The following is a 21,212-nucleotide window of genomic DNA, read 5'->3' on the forward strand; positions in this document are numbered from 1 at the left end:
AATGTCAATTTAGGAATCATTATGAGACTCTTTATTTGATAGTTACTGGCAGTCTGTAATGCAAAGGTCATTTCGCGCCACGACTTTGGTTAATTAATAAGGTCTTGCCAATTTTAAAAGCATTTATTTCGAGTACATATCTTAAATACTTCATTCTGAATCGCTAAGCTTTTTTCTTTTGGGAAAACCTTAGAAGTGATTCGCGACTGCCGATAGTATTCCGGTCTTCTTTTTTGAAGTTCTCTGAAGTTTTACGTAAAGAAACGTGACTGAGTGACTACACTTTTGAATATTATTAATACAAAACCCGTTTAATAATAATGTGCATAATATAGATTTAAGTTTTCTACACATTTTGGAGTATAAAAAACATTTGGTAACAACCAGATCAACAAATCTTCAAAAAAAAAGAAGTCAAAAATTTTATTTATTAAGATACGATGATGTATTTTTTTTTTAAAACGAATGACTGGCTAGTTACCTATTACGTAAACAACATTATTTCCAGCAAGTCGTTAATGACTACACAAAACATTTATTTTTACTGCTTTCGTAAGAGATAAACGTCGGTAATGTCTTTGATTATGCTCCGTTGTTACATTAGTGAGGACATCACTTGTGAATTTACTCGGGTCATGAAGTCGTGGCGGGCCAATATTCAGATGCTTAGATGGCAAGACTTCAAAGGAATTGGTATTAGAGACATACTGGATCAGATCAAAGCTCACCCTGGACTGTAAGGCCTAAGATAATGGTAATGATTATTTCAATTATTTGAATACCCGTAATTGTTCTTAATAACAGACCATTTCTTTATGGCGATGTTTTTACATACCTATTCTAAATAATTGTGATTAGTGTGCTTAGTGCGAGTTTTTTAACGTTCTCGATAGCGTAAAAGTTAACTCAAATTTATACGCAACTCGAATAGCGCCCCTAGCGGCAAACGTTCCAACTTCATACAAATTTGAGTTAACTTTTACACTATCGAGAACGTTAAAAAACTCGCATTAAGCACACAACACAATGGCTTTACCCTTGACACGTGAGAACAAATTTGGCACGGTTTAAGTTTATTAAAAGGGACATTAAAAGGTAAGATACACTACTGAGAGAGACCTATCAATTGACCTCGTATTCAAATTCCGGGGCCGAATTTCGCTGATTGAAGCCGAATCTGTGCCTACTCATCACAACACTAGAACGTGTGGGCGAATATTTTCTTAGTGATGTTTCGATTTGATTTTAAAACAGCAAGCCCAGTGTCTCAGATCGTTTTCTGTTCGTAAACAAGGCTGAACGATGAAAATCACAAATAAAAATGGCAAAACGCGGTCAAGGTCGGGATATTCCAACTAAAGCTTAAATATTTTTTTGTTTTTCGTGTATTTTTGAACACAGATCTCGAGCGAGAATATCTAGAATAATCTAGTTGTGTTTATTACTTCAGTTCGAAATGGTATTATGATTTTTTTAAATTCCTCTGATATTTTTAAAAAGTGAAGTTAGCTTACTGAGTTTCTCGGTGGATCTTCTCAGTGGGTCACGTTTTCGATCCGGTGGTAGATTCTGCGAAGCACGGCTCTTCCTAAGAGTTCGTGTTAGCAACATCGTCAGGTTTGAACCCCGTGAGCTCACCTACTAGTTAAGGTTACGCTGATATGGTCTCTCTAGACCATCAGCTTAGGTAAGGGAAAAAAAGTGAAGTTAAAGTACAATTTGTTTTATTGCTGTCACTAGGGAACGACAAATCGCTCTATCAATAAAGGGGAAGTCATAGCGGCTCTTAATTAGAAGGCAAAGGAGTTGAGATCCGGATTGGCGAACTATTCTTGAAATCTATGGTGTGAGATATTGAACCCTAATTTTTTAGGTTATCAATTGTAGTTTTTAATTTTTATTCTAACCTTTTGAGTTAGTGTATCGTTTTTTCTTATTCGAAATAACATTACAATGATAGTAGCATAACTAAAGAACACATTAACAAAGTGTTTAGCCTTAATAGATGCTAAGTAAGGTCATTCTTAGAGACATTACATAAAATTGTGGCTTAGGTTAAATTAAAATTACTTATTAGCCTTATTGAGTTAGATTGTAATCCTAGTATTGTGCCGCGCCTACGTTATTGCACACTACATAAATAAATACAAAATAAATAAATTGTAAAAACAACGTGAACAGACGCTTTCTCTGTTTTTACATTAGGTATGTAACTCGATCGGTTTCCAAATCCCTATCTTTTTTTCCCCCTACCTATTCGCTAGCCCAAGAGGCCATTCCAGCTACGACCGGATGGGTAGGTGAGCTCACGGGCTCAATGTCTCTCAATTTTAATATCCGTGTAATTTGCAGGACCGTTTGATTTTTTTAAATTTTATCTCTGTTCCTTGTGTTTGTTGTATTTGAGTTTAGCTTCTAATCCTAATTCTAATTGGAAAATGAGATATTTATAAACATACTAGCTTTTGCCCGCGACTCCGACCGCATGGAATAGTTACTTTGGCATAACGCTAAATTTTACCCCTCACTTCATTTACGTAGAAAGTGGAACTATTTTTGAATTATAGAATGTTAAGGAGCCATTTAAACGCCTATTTTGAAATATTCTTTATTGGTGATCCACTTGTATAGGTCTTACCGTGATGTTATATAACCTTCCCCGATAAATGGGCTATCTAACACTGAAACAATTTTTCCAAATCGGACCAGTAGTTCTTGAGATTAGTGCGTTCAAACAAACAAACTCTTTAGCTTTATAATATTAGTATAGATACATCATTGTTAACGTTCATTGACATTGAACGTGCTCCTATCACGATAATTCTTTTTGTTTACATATTATTCAACGTTTTTTTATTTATTTTTTTATTGGTTAGATGAGTGGACGAGCTCACAGCCCGCCTGGTGTTAAGTGGTTACTGGAGCCCATAGACATCTACAACATAAATGCGTCACCCACCTTGAGATATAAGTTCTAAGGTCTCAATTATAGTTACAACGGCTGCCCCGCCCTTCAAACCGAAACGCATTAAACAAAACAGTAATTTTAATGTATTGCGATATAAATATGTAATGTAATGTAATGCGATGTAAACGTCGAATTTGTTTTTCATGGCCGAGCTTCCCGCGCAGAATCTCAAAACGATTATATAGGAGCAATTACACGTGGTACCTATCTTTCTCTTGTCGTCTTTTCTTGTTTATATGTTTTAATTCAAAATCTACATTGCTTTTATTCAGAAGAATCTAATTCATTTAGGAAGATGTTAAGGGCTACAGAATGTCATATTAATTATCTTTTGACACTCGCGTGTCGTACAACAAATAAAATTGTGAGGGAATCCATACGGAGTCCCTTCTTTATTTCACCGTAAAATCGTGTTTTATGTAATTAACACCACATTTGAAACAATAGGAGTTTTATTGTTGTAGCGGCATAAACAATTCTAAGTTATTATACACATTATTTTATTTTACGTTTTAAATTTTCGGCAGTAAAAAAAAGGTCCCGCGTCACAGACTATCGTCTTTTTTCCACCTCTCGTGCGTTCCGGCTTACGCATCATAATAAGGTGCGTTCTTAAACGCCACAATTGCTTTTAATGAAGGAAAAGCATTGTGTAATGCAAAACAGTCGCGAAAAAGTACAATTAGCGTAATTACGGTTCAATTGGGATGTAAACCTCAAGTCTCACGCCTCAAGCCGCCGGTGACGGCATTCACATTATGATGTGTATGGGCTTCGGAAACCACTGAACATCAGATTGCTCGTGAGCACCTTTAGACGTGTACGCAATAATAATAAAAAACTAAAAAGTAGTTCTAATGTCGACGAAAAGACTTAGTTGTCGTTGACCATCAAAACTGTAAAGTAGGTATTTAAAACGTCGAAATTAATTATAATGAAAATAATAAGCTTTACAAGTTGTTCATTTGTTTCCATACCTATGCTGATAGCCTTGAGATACTATTTCAGCGTTGCCCTTGAGTGTAGGTGAGCTCTCGGGGCTCAAACCAGAGGTGTTGCTAACACTGGCCCTAGCAAGAGCAGTGCTTCGCAGAATTTATTACCGGATCGGAAACGCGACACACTGAGAAGATCAGGCGAGAAACTCAGTGGGCTATGTCTATGGGCAAGTTGTTATTATTGCGCTATACAATGCTATATAGGTATCCTTGCCTAAAATACTTGTTATTATTATGTTATTTTAAATGTGTCTTTTTTTCAATTCAATTCTGTGTCTTTCAACATTAGTAACAGCAAAAAATATGTAGCTTATAATAATTTGTTGCTTAACATTTAATATCCGTTTAGTTGAAGTGTGAACTACTGCATTTTGTTTCAAAACTCAATTTGTAAAATCTATTATAAGTTTTATTTCAAGGAGCACAAAGTCGACATTAAAAATTTAAAAAATCCCACTACGATACACTGGTATTCTATGTCATAATGTTAAGTGATAAAGTTCATAATTGAGTTTATTTATTTCGGATTTATTTCAATGGTTTGATAGTTCTTATTTGGTACGAGTTAAGGTTGATTTTTCGAGAAATGTTATTCGCTTCGCACATTCGAATGTTTTGCATATTCAGCTTTCGAGTTACAAGGTGAAATTCCTTTTCAATATAATATCGAAAACATACATCGGTCGTGCAAACCTTAGGCTTTTGTGTTACAATGGCGAAATATTAAAAATGTAAATACATTTTTGTCGAATGCTTTATATTATGCATTACGTATTACGAAATTATTGAGAGAATTATAATTCGTCTTGTAATTTTAACATTCTTTCGTGTGTTATTAAAATGATGATGTCGAATTTTTGTTTGAGAAATATAATTTTTCATTTCTTCGGTTCTAAATTATAAGCGGCTTAGATTGAAAGGCCTAACCTAACTTAAAAGGAACGATAAGGAAAATAGAACTTAATAAAATTATTATTTTAATTAGATTAATAATAATCAAAAGTAAGGCTGTCCGATCTCGGTGATCATGTTTCGTTGTTAAAAAAAAGTAAAATTGCTTTGGTGTTTAACCCAATAAGGTTGAGAGGCAAATCCATTTAATCTTATGATTCAAATATACCTATAAAATTGCCCTTTAGTAAACATAACGTTATAGTTAGGTATGTGCAATTGTATTTTTTCAATGCTCTTCTTGAAGAAGTCAGGTGTACGGGAGCCAACAAACTCTTAAAAGGCATTTTGTATTGCCTCTCGAGTATTAAATTTTTTCGAGGCCTTTTTTTGTCCCTAACTAAGCTGGTAGCCTTGAGAGGCTATTTCAGCGTAACCTTAGCTAGTAGGTGAGCTCACGGGGCTCAAACCGGAGTGATGCTAACACTGACCCTAGCAAGAGCAGTGCTTCGCAGAATTTACCATCGCATCGGAAACGCGACCCACTGAGAAGATACTCAGTGGGCTGTGTCTATAAGAAGTTGTCCAAGCTTTGGAAAAACTAGAAGTGTGTCAAGGTCAAGGTCTGGTGAGTATGGTGGGTGACGTAAAACTTCAATCCCTAGGTCTTGTAGCTTAGAGACCGTCTGTGGTGCCGTATGAGGTCGGATGTTGTCCATGTAGGAGCAACGTAGCCGAGCGATTAGCTAAAGCTGGTCGAAGATTCGCGAATCCTCTATCGTTGTGTCCAGATCCTCACACTATATATTCGCAGTAACGCTGGTGCCATTCGGTAAGAAGCCAAACCAACACCATCAAAACTATTTGACTGTGACCATGACTTTTTCGGGGTAAGTTTTCATTTGGCCTAGACGCTGAATCAGGGCTTAAACAATACGATGACCACGTGGAATTATCAAAAAATAATCCATTATCATCGCAACCCCAACCCAAACCCCATTCAAAACCCCTTCCTTTCTATGTTTGTTGAGCAACGCAAGGCATACCTTAAAGCGTTCGCCGTGTTGGCGATCTTTTAGTTCGTGCGGCACTTACTTTGTTTGGTTCGGTTTGGTTTTTTGTACCTTGCCAATTTGACGTAAATGGGCCAATATTATTTTGATGCTGACGTTGAAAGCGTTTGATTGAGAATTTATTGCTAGCCATAGATAAATTGCATTTCAAATAGCCAGAGTTGTAAAACGGTTATTTTGTGGGTATCAATAAATTATTCTTTAAAGAGTTTGATTCATCCTCATTATACAAATATATATATTTTTAAATAACTTAAAGTTTCGCAAATATATTCTCTCTTGTACTAATAAACTAAACCTCTTTTCTCTAAATATTTGTTGCATTGTAGTAATCTTGCTTGTTATCTTATATATTTTTTGGTTTAAATTTCCCTATAACTTATCTAATTAAATTTCATAACTGTGTATACGTAATCTGAACTAATCGTTACTTCTTGATTTTCCTCGTAGCCGTACCAGTAAATTGAAGTAACCTCAGATAATATAGAATCTATTTTACTTTATGTTTGTATTATGCATAGTTTAGCTGAAACTGATTTTCTTTTTCCAATTTCCGATATTTTCATTTCAAAATGAACAAAATCTATGGAATTCGAAGGTTTTATTCGAATGGTTATTTGTATTTTATTGGAATTTTTTTAATTTCTGTATCACATCAGCTAGGAATTGCCGCCATTTTTTTTCTACCTATTCTGAACTGAAACTGATTTACGTTTTCCAATTTCCGAAATTTGCATTTCAAAATAAACAAAATCTATGGAATTCGAACGTTTTATTCGAATAGTTACATATTTGTATGTTTTTTAATCAGGATTTTTTAAATTTCTGTACCTATCACATCAGCTGGGAATTGACGCCATTTTTAAAAAAAAAAATTTCTTCCATTTCGCTGGTAGCCTAAGGGGCTATTCCAGTTTCTCGCGTACGTGTCCAATTCTGTCAACTGTAATGAAATCAGTTGATATGTCGCGGCACGTACCAAAATGAATACGGTATGTTTCACACACGTCATGAATTCCTTGTAACGATATACATCATCGTTATGTTTGACGACTGCGGTTTCGTAACGAAAACTATTTGTATCAATTGTTATAAATAATTTTCCATAAACGATAGTCAGCCATGAGTCACTGCGACGAGCGATTTCAAATTAATTAGTCAGGTTCGAAGTTTACGTGTATACGTAAATTATTTTCGTAAACCTGGGCTTCGAGAGTTCAATTACATACTTCGAGTTATTCAAAGTTTTAAGTTTTATTAATACCTTCATGCGTTGCTTTTAAAGTTTATTTTTGAGTAGCTGAGCAAACGAGCTAATTGTGTGTTAACGAACACTACAGATTTTGCCATCGCCTATCTTGAGACATGAGGTCATTCCAATTGAGGTATTTTTTGCAATATTTTGGAATAACTTTTGCTGTTCAATTAAGTTTGAATACGCAACTCGCCGTTTTTTTTTTGTGGCACTGGAGGACCGACTTGTACAGCCAATAATAATTTTATTTTCAATTAACAATTTTCATACATTTACAATTCGTAGGTAGTTATTTGAAAAAACTTCAAATTAAGTATTCGAAATGATTGTCACAAACCAGCTTCTGCTGATAGTGGGATTGTTTACGGGTTCGTCGACCGGAATTCGCTTTCCAAACTCGTTTCTCGATAAAGGCACTTTGAAAACGGAACGCCTTATGCCGCAACACGTTTTAGCCAACTTCGTTACGTGAAATACCACTGGCCCAATGCTCTATATTGTTACAAAATAAAAAAAAAATCCTTGATCTTGCAACCCCATCCTTTGATCTTAAATATGGAGGGTAGAGGTAAGGAGAACCGTCTCTGTGTGTGAAAAAGTGTCCGTTAAAATCTGCTAAATAAGGGTGGCGCTACAGTAGCAACCGGGTAAATTAATTAAAAAGGCGCCGAAACCACCACCACAGCAATAATTTTAGGTTATTATTGACGAAATTAGTTTGGACTACGTAAACATGTGAGGTCTTGTATATTACACTGTCACTAACTACTCTAGTCGTTAAATATATTAAATTTCCTAACTCAGCATAGTTCAATCAGTGTTAACTGCTCAATTCATATCATACCCTGTGCCTATGCTAGCGCCATTCTGGAGGATTTTTGAACTGTTACTTAGTGCTGAAAGTGGGACACTTTTTCAAGCTTCTCCCATATGAGACGGTTCTCCTTACCTCTATCCTCCATAATCTTAAATACTGAGGTTCAACAAGTCTTCGACCGGTGTTGTCAGCGATAACTTACGAGACTAAGACTTGGGCAGTTACAAGTATTCATCAGGCGGCTTAAATTTACTCAGACAATGGAAAATATTGGAAACTGGTCTGAATGCTAATTAGTTCCAGTTTCCCTGCGTGATTCAATTGAAGAACAGCCGTTATACTTTATATTTGAAGCTTTAACCTAATGTTTCAATACAGGTGACCGGATTCTTCTTGTAGGTTCTTATGGGCCGAATTTATACTTAGTACCAGGTATAAAAATAGAAAAAAAAGGTTAAATTATGTGTTCATGTATTATGATGTGTTTTGATAAAAAAAAAATGGTAGAAATTACCGAGATTGCCAATAACCGTCACAGGAATACTTAAATCCTTAGGTAGATTTTAAGAATTTTCAAAGTTATTTTATTGGACAAAATAAACTAGATAATAGAATTTTTATTTTTGACGTTCGTAAATCGTCTTCAGCAAACAAAATTCCTGCATTTCCTGATGAATTCTTAATTAATGAATACACGTGTTAAATCAACGCACATTTTAGCACGGCATCTCATTATTCTGTGAGAATAATGTTCATCTCTATTCTTAATGCAAGTAAAATGTTACCAGCTTATTTTTAGAGACCGCAGCATTACAATGATTATTATTACATCTTCGTGAGCTGGTAACAAAAAGTCTATGGTTCAACGACCGCGTTTGTATAGGTGCTTACAACAAAAACATTCTCATTTTACTTACCTGATTTATTTCGTCTATTAAATTAAGTACTTTGTGTTTATTTGGTAATAATCGTGTCACATTGGACTACGAGGAATTTTATAGTAACCTAAACATCAAATTTTCAATGATAAATACGATATTACAATCCACATCTATATAATAATATGTATGCACACAAATATATGTTGAGCTAAGTACTGATTATATTTTAGTTTTTTTTTATTATTAAGTCTAAATGTGTTGTTTATATATTGCTCACCCGTATTCGCAATTAATATTAATAAATAATAATAATCCGCAAATAATATATTTTGTAAATGTATGTTTCTAAGAGACTACAGACTGAAATTGTTACATACCCGATCCTGTAGACCGAATGGTAAATAGTCGACGTCGCCCAAAACACGTCATTACGGACCCTCCCGATCCATTAACGGTTCTTTTAGGTACCTCAAGCACTGGTCACCGTTCTCGTCGAACCCGTCGCTTGCGACGAAGGGCTCGACGAGCGAATTAACCCATAGATACAGCCCACTGAGTTTCTCGTCGGATCTTCTCAGTGGGTCGCGTTTCCGATCCGGTGGTAGATTCTGCGAAGAACTGCTCTTGCAAGGACAATGTTAGCAACACTCCCGGTTTGAGCCCCGTGAGCTCACCTACACGTCAAGGAGAAGCTGATGTAGCCTCTCAAGGCTATCAGCATAGGTAGGAAAAAAAAATTGTACGATTACAGTGATGATGAATAGCGAGTGTTATTCGTTCGTTCTGGTGGCGGTAGGTAGCCGTTTTTAAAGCCCATAAATACAATTTAATGTACTCGTGTCCCACACATATATAAACAAATAAAAAGTATGCAATAAAATAACATCAAAGTATTCTGTTTGTATAAAGTATGAAGAACAATGAACATCGTTTTAGAGGTGTTGTTTTAATTATTCCCATCTTGGAAATCGTAATGCAAAAATTAGTGCTCTGCAAATTTCTCAAACGTAATAAGCTTGCTCGAATCTTTTAGCCGGGACGCGATGTGTACCAACCATGTTTTTATTGTCAACACGTTGTACAACAATGGCGGGCCAAACATGGCGCCTTCCTTATACGGACCATAGGCGGAACAACTGCAATAAAAATCTTTATGTCACTGATCCACAGTTGTGAATTCACGTGTTTTATTAAATAATCACATGACGTATTAACGATTAATATAATAGTACCTTTGTATTTTTTATTTCATTATTTAAGTTTCATTGTGACATGAAAAAATAAAAATATTTATTTTGATACCTGCTTGAATCGTTCTTATAATAATATGGTTTGGTTTTATGCTAATAATTGTAAATTGATATTAATATAATAATAAGTTATTTTTGTGTTTTATGATTCGATTGTTTTATCTGATGTTTTCATTAATTGAAGATTTTATTCATTCGCTTATATTGAAATGATAGTTTAGTAATATCCAATAGAATAGAATATAATAAAAAAGAAAACTAAAATAAAAAGTTTTCACTAGTATTTCCGTAAAGTATTTCTCATTGCGATACCTGCCGTTTTTTTCTATTATACATAGTGTGCAATATTAGAAATTCACAAAATAATCGAATTAATAAAGTTTCTAAAACAGACAATAAAATAATTTGGACATTGCTTAATGTATTTTGCATGTATTTGTAAAGTTGAAAATCTTTACACGTTAACTTTATTGCAGGCTATATTACCTAATCAATCAATGTTCAGCAAAGCATAGCATATTTCTGTGATTATTTGAAAAGTGAAATGTTTTTTTTAATTGCCTAATAACTGATCGGGTAACTATAATATTTATGACTTAATCCTAGCCATCAAACTAACACAATAAGAATTGTGTCAGGAACAAACAGGCCACTGCCAAAGGTAATAAAATAAAATAAAAGTAAACATATAATCTCATTACCAAGATGAATTCTGTTGAGATATTTAAAAAAAATCATTAATTCGGTACAGTCATGCAGCGTTTATCTCACCAGTGGAGCGGTAGTCTAAAAAACGCCAACGCCGTGCGATCTTGTCCTTTTGAGCTAATATGAGTTTTTATGCATTTAAAAAGGCCCATGTTTATTTTTGTGCGAAAAAATAGATAACGTTGGTATTCAAAATGTTTGCAAATTTCTGAAGCTGGTTTATAGCGGTGTACACTTTTAAATAGCAAACTGTAAAATAAATTGGTTTGTGGGTTGAGTGGAACTTATGTAACGGCAATTTTTTTCTTTTTTTCTTTACCTGTGCTGAAGGTTAGTCTGCATACGTTGGATATAAAAAAAAAATACCGTAATGAGATAGAGTCGGGCTATGAAGACAAAAAAAAAACGATTTGTTCTGGACAAATAAGAAGTTTAAGAGGAAAAGTTTAAGATTGCTTTTAGTCAATAGAGGTGCATTCTCCTGTTATCTACCTAGAAAATTTTTTTAGAGCGAAAATTCTCAAAGTTACGACCTGTACCGTCGCTATTCTCCTATCTGAAGGCCTAGGTTGGTCTCCTCCGGACACTATGAGATCGACGGTGGTGGAGAAGCATTACACCTACAACTTAGTGGCATAAATTTGGAAAATGCGGTTCTTATTTCAATAGTACCATTTACCAGTTTCACCCTTATAAAATTTTCAACATATTATTTATTATTTAAATCAGCGCTTATGTGAAATTAATCTTTTTCGAGTTCCAAATATCACAGGAGTGCGTTGCCGAGGCCAGACCGTCGGCCAGACGGTCTATTTCCGAACGATAAACAATTCATCTGATGTACGCGTGTCGTGAAATTACCGGGAACAAATTGTATTTTTTTCTGAACGATATTTAATAAAAGTGTCTCTGTCGAGAATATATAATACTAGCCGTACTCGCCCGCTTCGCTGGGCATTTAAAATTAACATTATTACTTATTGTCATTATTATTAGGGAGTCCAATACTCATATAGATATTAGCCTATCCATTAACTACATGTATTTTCTACATGGATACAAAGTTTCAAGTCAATCAAATGCATGGTTCAGTAGTTATAACGGAACATCCGTAAAAATTTGATTTGATTTGATAGCGGATTTGATTTATTTAGAAAACTGCAAAAATAAATTACACCTACTCTATTCCTAGACTTAGGCCTAATTTTAAAACTAATCGATAAATTCTGTTACTATTCTATTATTAGGTTATACTAAAATTATTTTTTAATATTTTTATACATATTGTTTTTATTTATTTATAATAAACTGCCATAATAAGTAAGTAGTCTAGGAATTTAATGTTATTCCATCCAATTTCCAAATTAACTCAAGTTTATTACTTAAGCTTAGTGACAAAATTTAGATAAATTTTTTGTCGGTTAAAGAACACTCTTGAGCCATCGCTCAAGAGTGTTCTTTAACCGACAAAAAATTGCGGACAATGCGCAAAGGGAATTTGATGAATTGGTGTCACTAAAAATGATTATCTTTTAACAACCCAACAACACAGATACACGTATGTTCGTTCGTTCATGCACTACTATCGTGGAATATTAATGAAATCGACACTCGCTGCGGATTCCAACAGTTTGCTATCACAAACTACGTACGTAAAATATTTACTTAGCTGTATTCGGTATGGTGACGTTGTATGTTTTATGTGACGAATTGGAAAACGAAATTTCTCAACGTTGTCTCATAAATGCACGGAAAACACTGTACCTATTTGTAAGCTTCTTTGTTGTCTTTAAAATCTATTTAATATGTTGTTTTGTTTTGATTGCCCGAGAGGGGGCGTAAAGGGGAGTAGGTAACTATGAAACTAAAATTTGCCTAAATCTGTATCTAAAATGTGTAATGAAAATTAGGTAAACGTATTTTTTTTTATCAAAAACATTGTCGTTATTCGGTGGTAGCGTAATATTCCAGCTGGGCATCGACGAGTAGGTGAGCTCACGGGCTCAACCTGAGAGAATTTGCTAATACTAGCTCTAGCAAGAGCAGTGCTTCGTAGAATCTATCATACGTCCTTACGGATCCATCAGATCCAATAACCTTTGCATTAGACACCTTCAAGCTCTAATACTAGGAGCAGGCTTAAGGACCCCGGTAACCGTACTCGTCGAACTCGGCAAAGAGTTCGACGTGCAACCTAATCTAAACATCAGCTGATTTCTCGCCGGATCTTCTCAGCGGGTCGCGATTCCGATCCGGTAGTAGATTCATTCGCGAAGCAGCTCCTCTTGAGTTGTTAGGTCTCCTTTGGAGGCGCTCGGGTAGCTGTCAACAAATCCCATCCTTCCTGGCTGGGGCCCTTGCTCACCCACCTGCCTTGGTAAAACTGGAAAGGCCTCCGGGCCACCAGTAATCAAACATAAAAAAAAGAATCTACCACCGGATCGGAATCGCGATCCACTGAGAAGATCAAGCGAGAAACTCAATGGGCTGTGTCTCTGGATTAGTTTGCTCGTCGAACTATTCGTCGTAATCGACTAGTTCGACGAGGACGTTGACCGGTGCTTGAAGAGCCTCAAAGCATCGATAGCGCATCCAGGGGATCAAACAAATCATGTTTCTGACGACGCCGCGACTGGGGCGTTGCGTTGACCCGTCGCGTGGGGCGCATATGAATATTTTAATCTGAATTACCTACGTTCAATGACCGAAAAATGGAGTCTGAAAAAAACATGTTGTAGGTACTCAAGATTCCGTTGTCGTGTGCTTAAAAAATTCTATGTATCTTTGGAGAAAATTAAATGTAAAGACTTATCGTTGAAATTTTATGAACTGTACAAGCACTTAATTACTTCCCACATGCATTTATAACAAATATACGACTCGATAACAAAATATATTTTAAAACTAGCCTTGAAAACGTAATCTGAAATTAGTTTAATGAAAATTTTAATGCGATGAGAATTCACATCGCTGCATTAACGATAAGATAACATAATAAAGAACGTTTATTAAGGTCGTGTATTATCTAATCAATTCTTTTAGCGTGGTAGGACCTCTTGTGAGTCCGCACAGGTAGGTATCACCGCCCTGTCTATTCCTACCGTGAAGCAGTAATGCGTTTCGGTTTGAAGGGTGGGACAGCCGTTGTAACAATACTGAGAACTTCGAACTCATATCTCACTTACGTTGTAGATGTCTATGGGCTCCGGTAACCACTTAACATCAGGTGGGCCGTGAGCTCGTCCACCCAACCAAGCAATAAAAAAAAATCATACTGAAGACTGGTTTCTTTTTTAATGGAGTTTGTAATATTATTTCAATACTCAAAGACTATAACTTACTACAAAAATTATTTCGATGCTGCAGAAGGCGTGCTTACTTTACAGCAAAATAAAGAATGTTGATACAAAGAGTACCGTCTCATAGCTTAAGGGTTTTTTTCTGACAATAAACACTATGATTTAACGGGTTATACGATTTTAACAGTTAACGATTTGCTGCGTATTCCGTAACCTCAGCGCTTGTAACCTTGCTGTAATCACGGGAATACATCACACGAAAAATCTTAAGTAATAAGAAGCTTTTAAATAATGCTGTTTTTATTTTTCGTATCAATTTTACACGTTGTATACAATATACGATATGACCAATGTTAATTAAATATAGTTCTGTAAGATTTATTTGTAAGTTTTTTTTTTGTTATCGACATGTTAAAAAACAATACCATAACTGATCGAAACAAGGTACCAATAAAACACGTAAGACCGGAGCTTGTTCTGATATGTTTTGTTGTTACACCTTCTATTCTTACCTATCAATAATTAGTCATTTGATTTCGATGCAATGTGAGAATCAGAAATGTTTTTGTAACAATATTTACGAGCAATCATTACTGGTAACTTATATTGGCTAGATTAATCTATACTATAATATTATAAAGAGGAAATTGTTTGTTTGTATTGAATAGGCTCCGAAACTACTATACAGATTTCAAAAATTCTTTCACTGTTTGGAAGCTACACTATTCCCGAGTGAACATAGGTTACAATCTTTTTGGAGTTTATTGGAGTTTACTCCTTTAGAATCGATTTACATATATAGGCCCGGGGTATGAAAATTATGGGGACCAAAATCGTACTAGCATGTCACACGAAATGCGTTATGCGCATTTCGTGTGACATGCTAGTACATGCGCCGGCAGTCCGCCACAAAGCCTCGTACTGATCGCGCGTTTCTCTCATTATTGTATTTTCATATATTTGTTAGTCGTTTGTTTTGTGTCTCGTTAATTTGTTAATAATCTGTAGTGTATCGTGTTGTCGTAATATAGAACTATTTCTCGTATTGTTTCGTTTAATTTTTTATATCCAGTAAACTCCAGTCGTGCGTCGGAGCGGACACACACACTTTTTTTTTTTTAATTAAGTATCCTTCCTAAATCTCCAATAAAGTAACCCAAGGTGTAAAAAAATCACATAAAATATTCTTAACATCACGTGCCCTGCGAAAACTATTGATGATAGAATAAAATAATGTACTGCGACTTTTAGCGACAGCATATGTCTGACTATTATAGTTATGCCACAATAAACGTTGAGCGTTGTTAAAGTAGAATAACAATTGTAAATATTCTTTAAATTTCACATTACACACACTCATGCTATGTTGACAGAGTAACAACATTTTGTTTTTGTGAGACGTGAAATTTTCGGTAAGTTTGAGCTCTGTCTCTTTCTAATAATCTAAAAGCTTAAAATCTTTTTCATATGTTAAGAGTGCGTAGAGTTCCTTGCAAGTAACAAGAATTTGTAGAATGATATTATAGTAAAAAGTAAAAATAATGAAATCAGAGAGCAGCCGTAATGCACAAGGCACAATAAAATTAGTAAGGGATTGGAAGGAGTTCAATCAATCCTCCACAGCAATCCTCCCTTCATTTTATTTTCAATTCACGAATTCCACTGCTGGACATAAGCCTCTCCAAGGTTCGCCACGATAGCCGATCTTGCGCAACCTACTTTTTTGAAGTTATACTTCTTTAGGCGCGTTATGAAAAATTGATGAGAGTGAAATTTCACGATGCGCGCGCACCGTGACACAAAATTAACAGAATGAAGTTTCCCACTAAATTGCTCATTACAATACGACCGACGTAACTTGGCGAGTCTGAATACAACCGCAGGTGAACTTTCCGAACCGTACCGAGAATTACCGAATTTATACGATGTCAAGAAAAGGGATGTCCAATATGCGTGTTTGAGGATGTTGTTTAATCGATTTTTTTCAAATTGATTAAAATTTATTTAGAAAAAAAAGAAATAAATTTATAAAAATAAAGTATAACTTCTTACACGCGTACATAAGTACACGCACCCTTTTTTTATTGCTTAGATGGGTGGACGAGCTCACTGCCTACCTGGTGTTAAGTGGTTACTGGAGCCCATAGACATGTACAACATAAATACGCCACTCACCTTGAGATATAAGTTCTAAGTTCTCAAGTATAGTTAGTTGCCCCACCCTTCAAACTGAAACGCATTACTGTTTCACGGCAGAAATAGGCAGGGCGGTGATACCTACCCGTGCGGACTCAAAAGAGGCCCTACCACCAGCAAAAGTAGTAAAGAGCGGATTAAATTTCTAAAATTATAACAAAATATCCAATCAAGAACATTGAAATTATCAAGATTCAATATTAACATCGGAAATAACAGAGCTCATTGTTTTTATTGAACAAAAGATGAATGATGAATAGTTTCCGAGACGCGACTTCTATTGTTTTATGTATGTTATTCATTTATTATTAAAACGAAGTTGTTATCGACAGCCGTGACTGAAATGAAAAATTCTTTTGTTTTAGAATCTGAATCCATACACATACGAAAATTGCGCGGACGGAGGAGTAAGAAATTTCCCACACTTATAGAGAATATAGAGAAGGAGTGCACAATGCTAATTTTTTTTTAAATAATGCATTAAAGATACATTAAATCAATAAAGAAAACATTACACACACTGCCGTGTATTTGACACACACACACACACATATGTATATATACTCTTTGTTTATTGTCAAACTTTAGTTTGTCAAAAACTGTAGTCAAATTGAAAATAGGTTAATATTGTTTATCTTTAATATTATTTGTCTATAGTGAAGTCTTGGCGAAATCTTTGATTATAGAAGTATAATAGTCTTTGACAATATAACCATAATAATGTTCAAGCTTATAATTTCAATTAATTATAGTCGAATTTCGACAACTGCGGGACCACTATTAACAAGAAAAGCAACCGTAGATATGACAAATATTCATCTGCCACCTTTAAACTGGATGGTAAGTAAGCAAGGACGATTTGGAAACACCGGTCGAGTGATGGTGCTCACCTGTGTGAAAGTTTCGCAAACTTTATTTTGTTTTCCCTTTTCCCTACCTATTCGCCGGTAAAGGGCTATTGCAGCTATGCTACGGGCTATGGAACCGCATGGAACCAGGGAGAGCTAACGTCAAAAAACTAGGTAGTATTTCCTTCGGCATTAGCGAGACGTAGACATAATTAAATGTACTTTTAGGGTTTAATTATTATCATCATTACATTGTTTCAGACGGCTCGATTATATAGTATATACATCGGTTTTCGTGGTCCATATGATAATGACTATAATAATTTTACCGTAATAGTGGTTTAAATCATGAAACACGTAAACGTAGCTGATGAACACGTAATTTACTTGTAAATTAGTGTGTAGTACAGTTACGACTGTTTAGAAAAACTACTTGTATCTACAAACTAAAGATAATTAAACATATTCGCCTTTTCGCATTAAAAGTGCGCAAAAAACAATTTTGCAAAAAACAATTTCCAGAAATATTCGAAATTGAGTTAATATGCGTAAACATTTGGTATCATCACCAGTATTTTTCTCATAAACACTGTCGATAGTAGAGTACTGTCGAGCGTAGTTTAGTTTTTGTTTTTTTTTAGTTTAGTTTACTTATGTTTTGACTACTATTAACAAAATGAATACATAATTTTGTCTTACTTTACTCAAAAGACAGATAATGTAATTGGTGAAAAATAAAAAATTAATGTTGCAAAGATGATTAATATTAAAAATATTATATATTAAACCTTTAAAACACTCTCCTGTAAAATTAGTTAGTTTTGAGATTAGGTATACCGTTTTAATGCGAGAAGACCATTATGTCTGCTTTTATTTTGCGTACAGGATGAATCAAAACAAGACAGTGGTAGTGGTAGAAATTAAATAATTCAACCCATCCTTATACGGGTACCGAGTTAGTACTATACGTAATTATTTATTTATTCACAAGGGACTTCATTACATTTGTAACCGCAAGGGAGAGATTTAACATTAATATAATAATAGGTACTTAATCCTGCGGGTAGGTAGCCTTTTGAGACGGCACGGGATAGGTAGCACCGCCATGTCTATTACTGCTGCAAAGAAGTAATGCTTTCCGATATGAAGGGGTTGGGCATTTACGTTGTTGATGTCAATGGGCTCCGGTAACCGTATAACACCAGGTGAACCGTTAGCTAGTTCACCCGTATCTCTATATATAAAAATGAATTGCTGTTCGTTAGTCTCGCTAAAACTCGAGAACGGCTGGACCGATTTGACTAATTTTGGTCTTGAATTATTCGTGGAAGTCCAGGGAAGGTTTAAACGGTGAGCAAATATAAAAAAAGCTCGGAATTATATAAAAACAAACAATTTTGTTTTTCCTTTGATGTGTCTTTTATTTATCGATAGAAGGCACTACGAAGTCTGCCGGGTCAGCTAGTAAGTAATAAAAAACAAAACGTGTATGTATGGCTTCCGTTTAAGTTTCTAATAAGCTTTCTAATCTTCAAGTTTTCCATTTTCCCATAAATCCATGTAACTTTATTCGACGTCAAGCAGCGAAAGGTGAATCTTATATTTTAATTTCGTTTTTGTTTATGATAGTTCTATTATTATTATTTTTTAAACTAGAGACATGAACGAGATCAGGGTCTACCGCGTGACGCGTTACCGGAGTTTTTTCCCCTATCTATTCGCTGGATGGCCTAGTAGGCTATCGAACTTATATCTCAAGGTAGGTGGCGCATTTACGTTGTAGATGTCTATGTGCTTCAGTAACCACTTAACACCAGGTGGGCTGTGAGCTCGTCCACCCATCAAAGCAACAAAAAAAAAAGTGTAAGTACAAAAAGGTTTTTATCTACTTTTGGAACATTAGAATGTGATTTTCCACGTCACGAATTCTGTGTGGAATGCGACGTATATTTTACATATTTTGTAACGGTGAAACTGTTGGTTTGGGTCTTGTTCTTTACTTCACGGTACCTTCGATTTAGGTCTTTTTTAAATCACATGTTCACGACAATTCGTATAAATGCGTTGAGTTGTCTCGAGATTCCCTTATTAAGTCTTTTAAGGTCCATATTTGGCATTTACACGAACCCACCTAGTTGTGATAACGCAAAAACTTGATTTGACTAGCCAAGTCCAATTCGGTAAAGCCTCAAAACTTCGACCGAACAGGATTAGCGATGTTAAAAACGATTTAATACAACACGAACTCACCTTCGATGAACGAATTCACATTACACTCGCGCGCATCCGATATTATATTGATATTTCCACTGAGCTGAACATCCACTGGCACAGAACAGTCAAGACACGTGACGCGGCGACAATAAAAGAATAAACTATTTTGTGAGTTACGTCAGTTTGCTTAAGGACACACGATCGTTTCTGACGAACGCCGGGCCGCGACTGAACTGAAGTTCTGAAGCAGCACGCGGTGGACGCGAATGTTTCTAATTTTATCGTGCCAGTAATACGAGATAAAGCCGGTCTTTATTGAGGATTTTTTATTTTATTTTATAAGGATCAGACGGCTCTCATATGCGCACGGCTTACTAATGAGGCACTCCGTTCCAGTCGGTGGTACTGACGGAATTATTTTGAGGTGCACTGATACAATGTTTAATAATTTAGCTTGGCTGCGAACAGTTCCGAATTGTTATCACATTTTGTACTTATCGAACTACTGTTTGTTGCTTCTTCACTAGATTTTTTTTATTGCTCAGATGGGTGGACGAGCTCACAGCCCACCAGGTGTTAATTGGTTACTGGAGCCCATAGACATCTACAGCGTAAATGCGCCACCCACCTTGAGATATAAGTTCTAAGATCTCAGTATAGCTACAACGGCTGTCCCCACCCTTCAAACCGAAACGCATTACTGCTTCACAGCAGAAATAGGGTGGTGGTACCTACCCGCGCGGACTCACAAGAGGTCCTACCACCAGTAATTACGCAAATTATAATTTTGCGGGATTGATTTTTATTACACAATGTTATTCCTTCACCGTGGAAGTCAATCGTGAACAATTGTTAAGTACGTATTTCATTACAAAAAGTGGTACCTGCCCGAGATTCGAACACCGGTGCATCGCTCAATTCGAATGCACCGGACGTCTTACCCTTTAGGTCACGACGACCTCAAAGTTTTATCCTAAGTCTATCTAAGCAAAAAGTGGTCTGAAGCATAGATAATTTGGTTCAATGCTCATTCCAGTATATGCGTATCTAGTAGCCTCCTCCAGCATTTTATCCAACGTCAGCGACGTGCAGGGGAGCTCACGGGGCTCAAACCGGGAGTGCTGCTAACACTGGCTCTAGCAAGAGTAGTGCTTTGCAGAATCTACCACCGGATCGGAAACGCGACCCACTGAAAAGATTCGGCGAGAAACTCAGTGGGTTATGTCTATGGGTTAATTCATTCGTAGAGTCCTTCGTCGCAAGCGATGGGTTCGATGAGGACGGTGACCGGTGCTTGAGGTAGGTACCTAAAATCCGTAATCCGTAATCGGATTCTCCCGATCCATTAACGGTGCTATACGTCATTAGACGTATAGCCTTCTAGTTTCTATCTAAAGTATTGGTGGCAGAGCATCTTGCAGTCATTGGAATTGTCGTGGCCTAGATAAGACGCTCTTACTAGTATCGAACGATGCGACCATGCCAGTGTTCCAATACCGCAGGCAGATAAACATTTTTGTAATGAAATACGTACATAACACGTTTTCGTGTATGCCTCCCAAAGTCATGCAATAAAATCGTGTGATAAAAAAAAAAAATACAAATTTGCGAAAACCGCGACGGTGCGTTAATCGGTCAATTGTTACTCTGTTAATTTTAATATTAACAGCTTCCAATCTTATCTTCACTAGTAGGTACATTTGGTTTTACATAAAGTTGATTTTCATGTCTCATTTTTTTTACAGTTAATTTCTTGTTGAGTACGCAGCAGAGAATATGTTCAGAAAATTGACGAACACAACCGTTTCAAAATT

The 21,212-nt window shown here is 35.7% G+C and overlaps 1 protein-coding gene across 1 annotated transcript in view; it reads right to left on the reverse strand.

Moving 5' to 3' along the window:
* LOC114242701 (myosin light chain kinase, smooth muscle) overlaps positions 1–19,628 on the reverse strand; it is a 62,109-nt gene extending 42,481 nt beyond the window's left edge. The window contains exon 1 of the mRNA XM_089739306.1: positions 19,435–19,628. The gene's annotated coding sequence lies outside the window, so the exon portion shown is untranslated. The remainder of the gene's footprint in view (positions 1–19,434) is intronic.
* Positions 19,629–21,212: the final 1,584 nt, after the last annotated feature.

The sequence above is a fragment of the Bombyx mandarina genome, chromosome A1 (genome assembly GCF_030267445.1).
Source record: "Bombyx mandarina strain Sakado chromosome A1, ASM3026744v2".
Classification (NCBI taxonomy): Eukaryota; Metazoa; Arthropoda; class Insecta; order Lepidoptera; family Bombycidae; genus Bombyx; species Bombyx mandarina.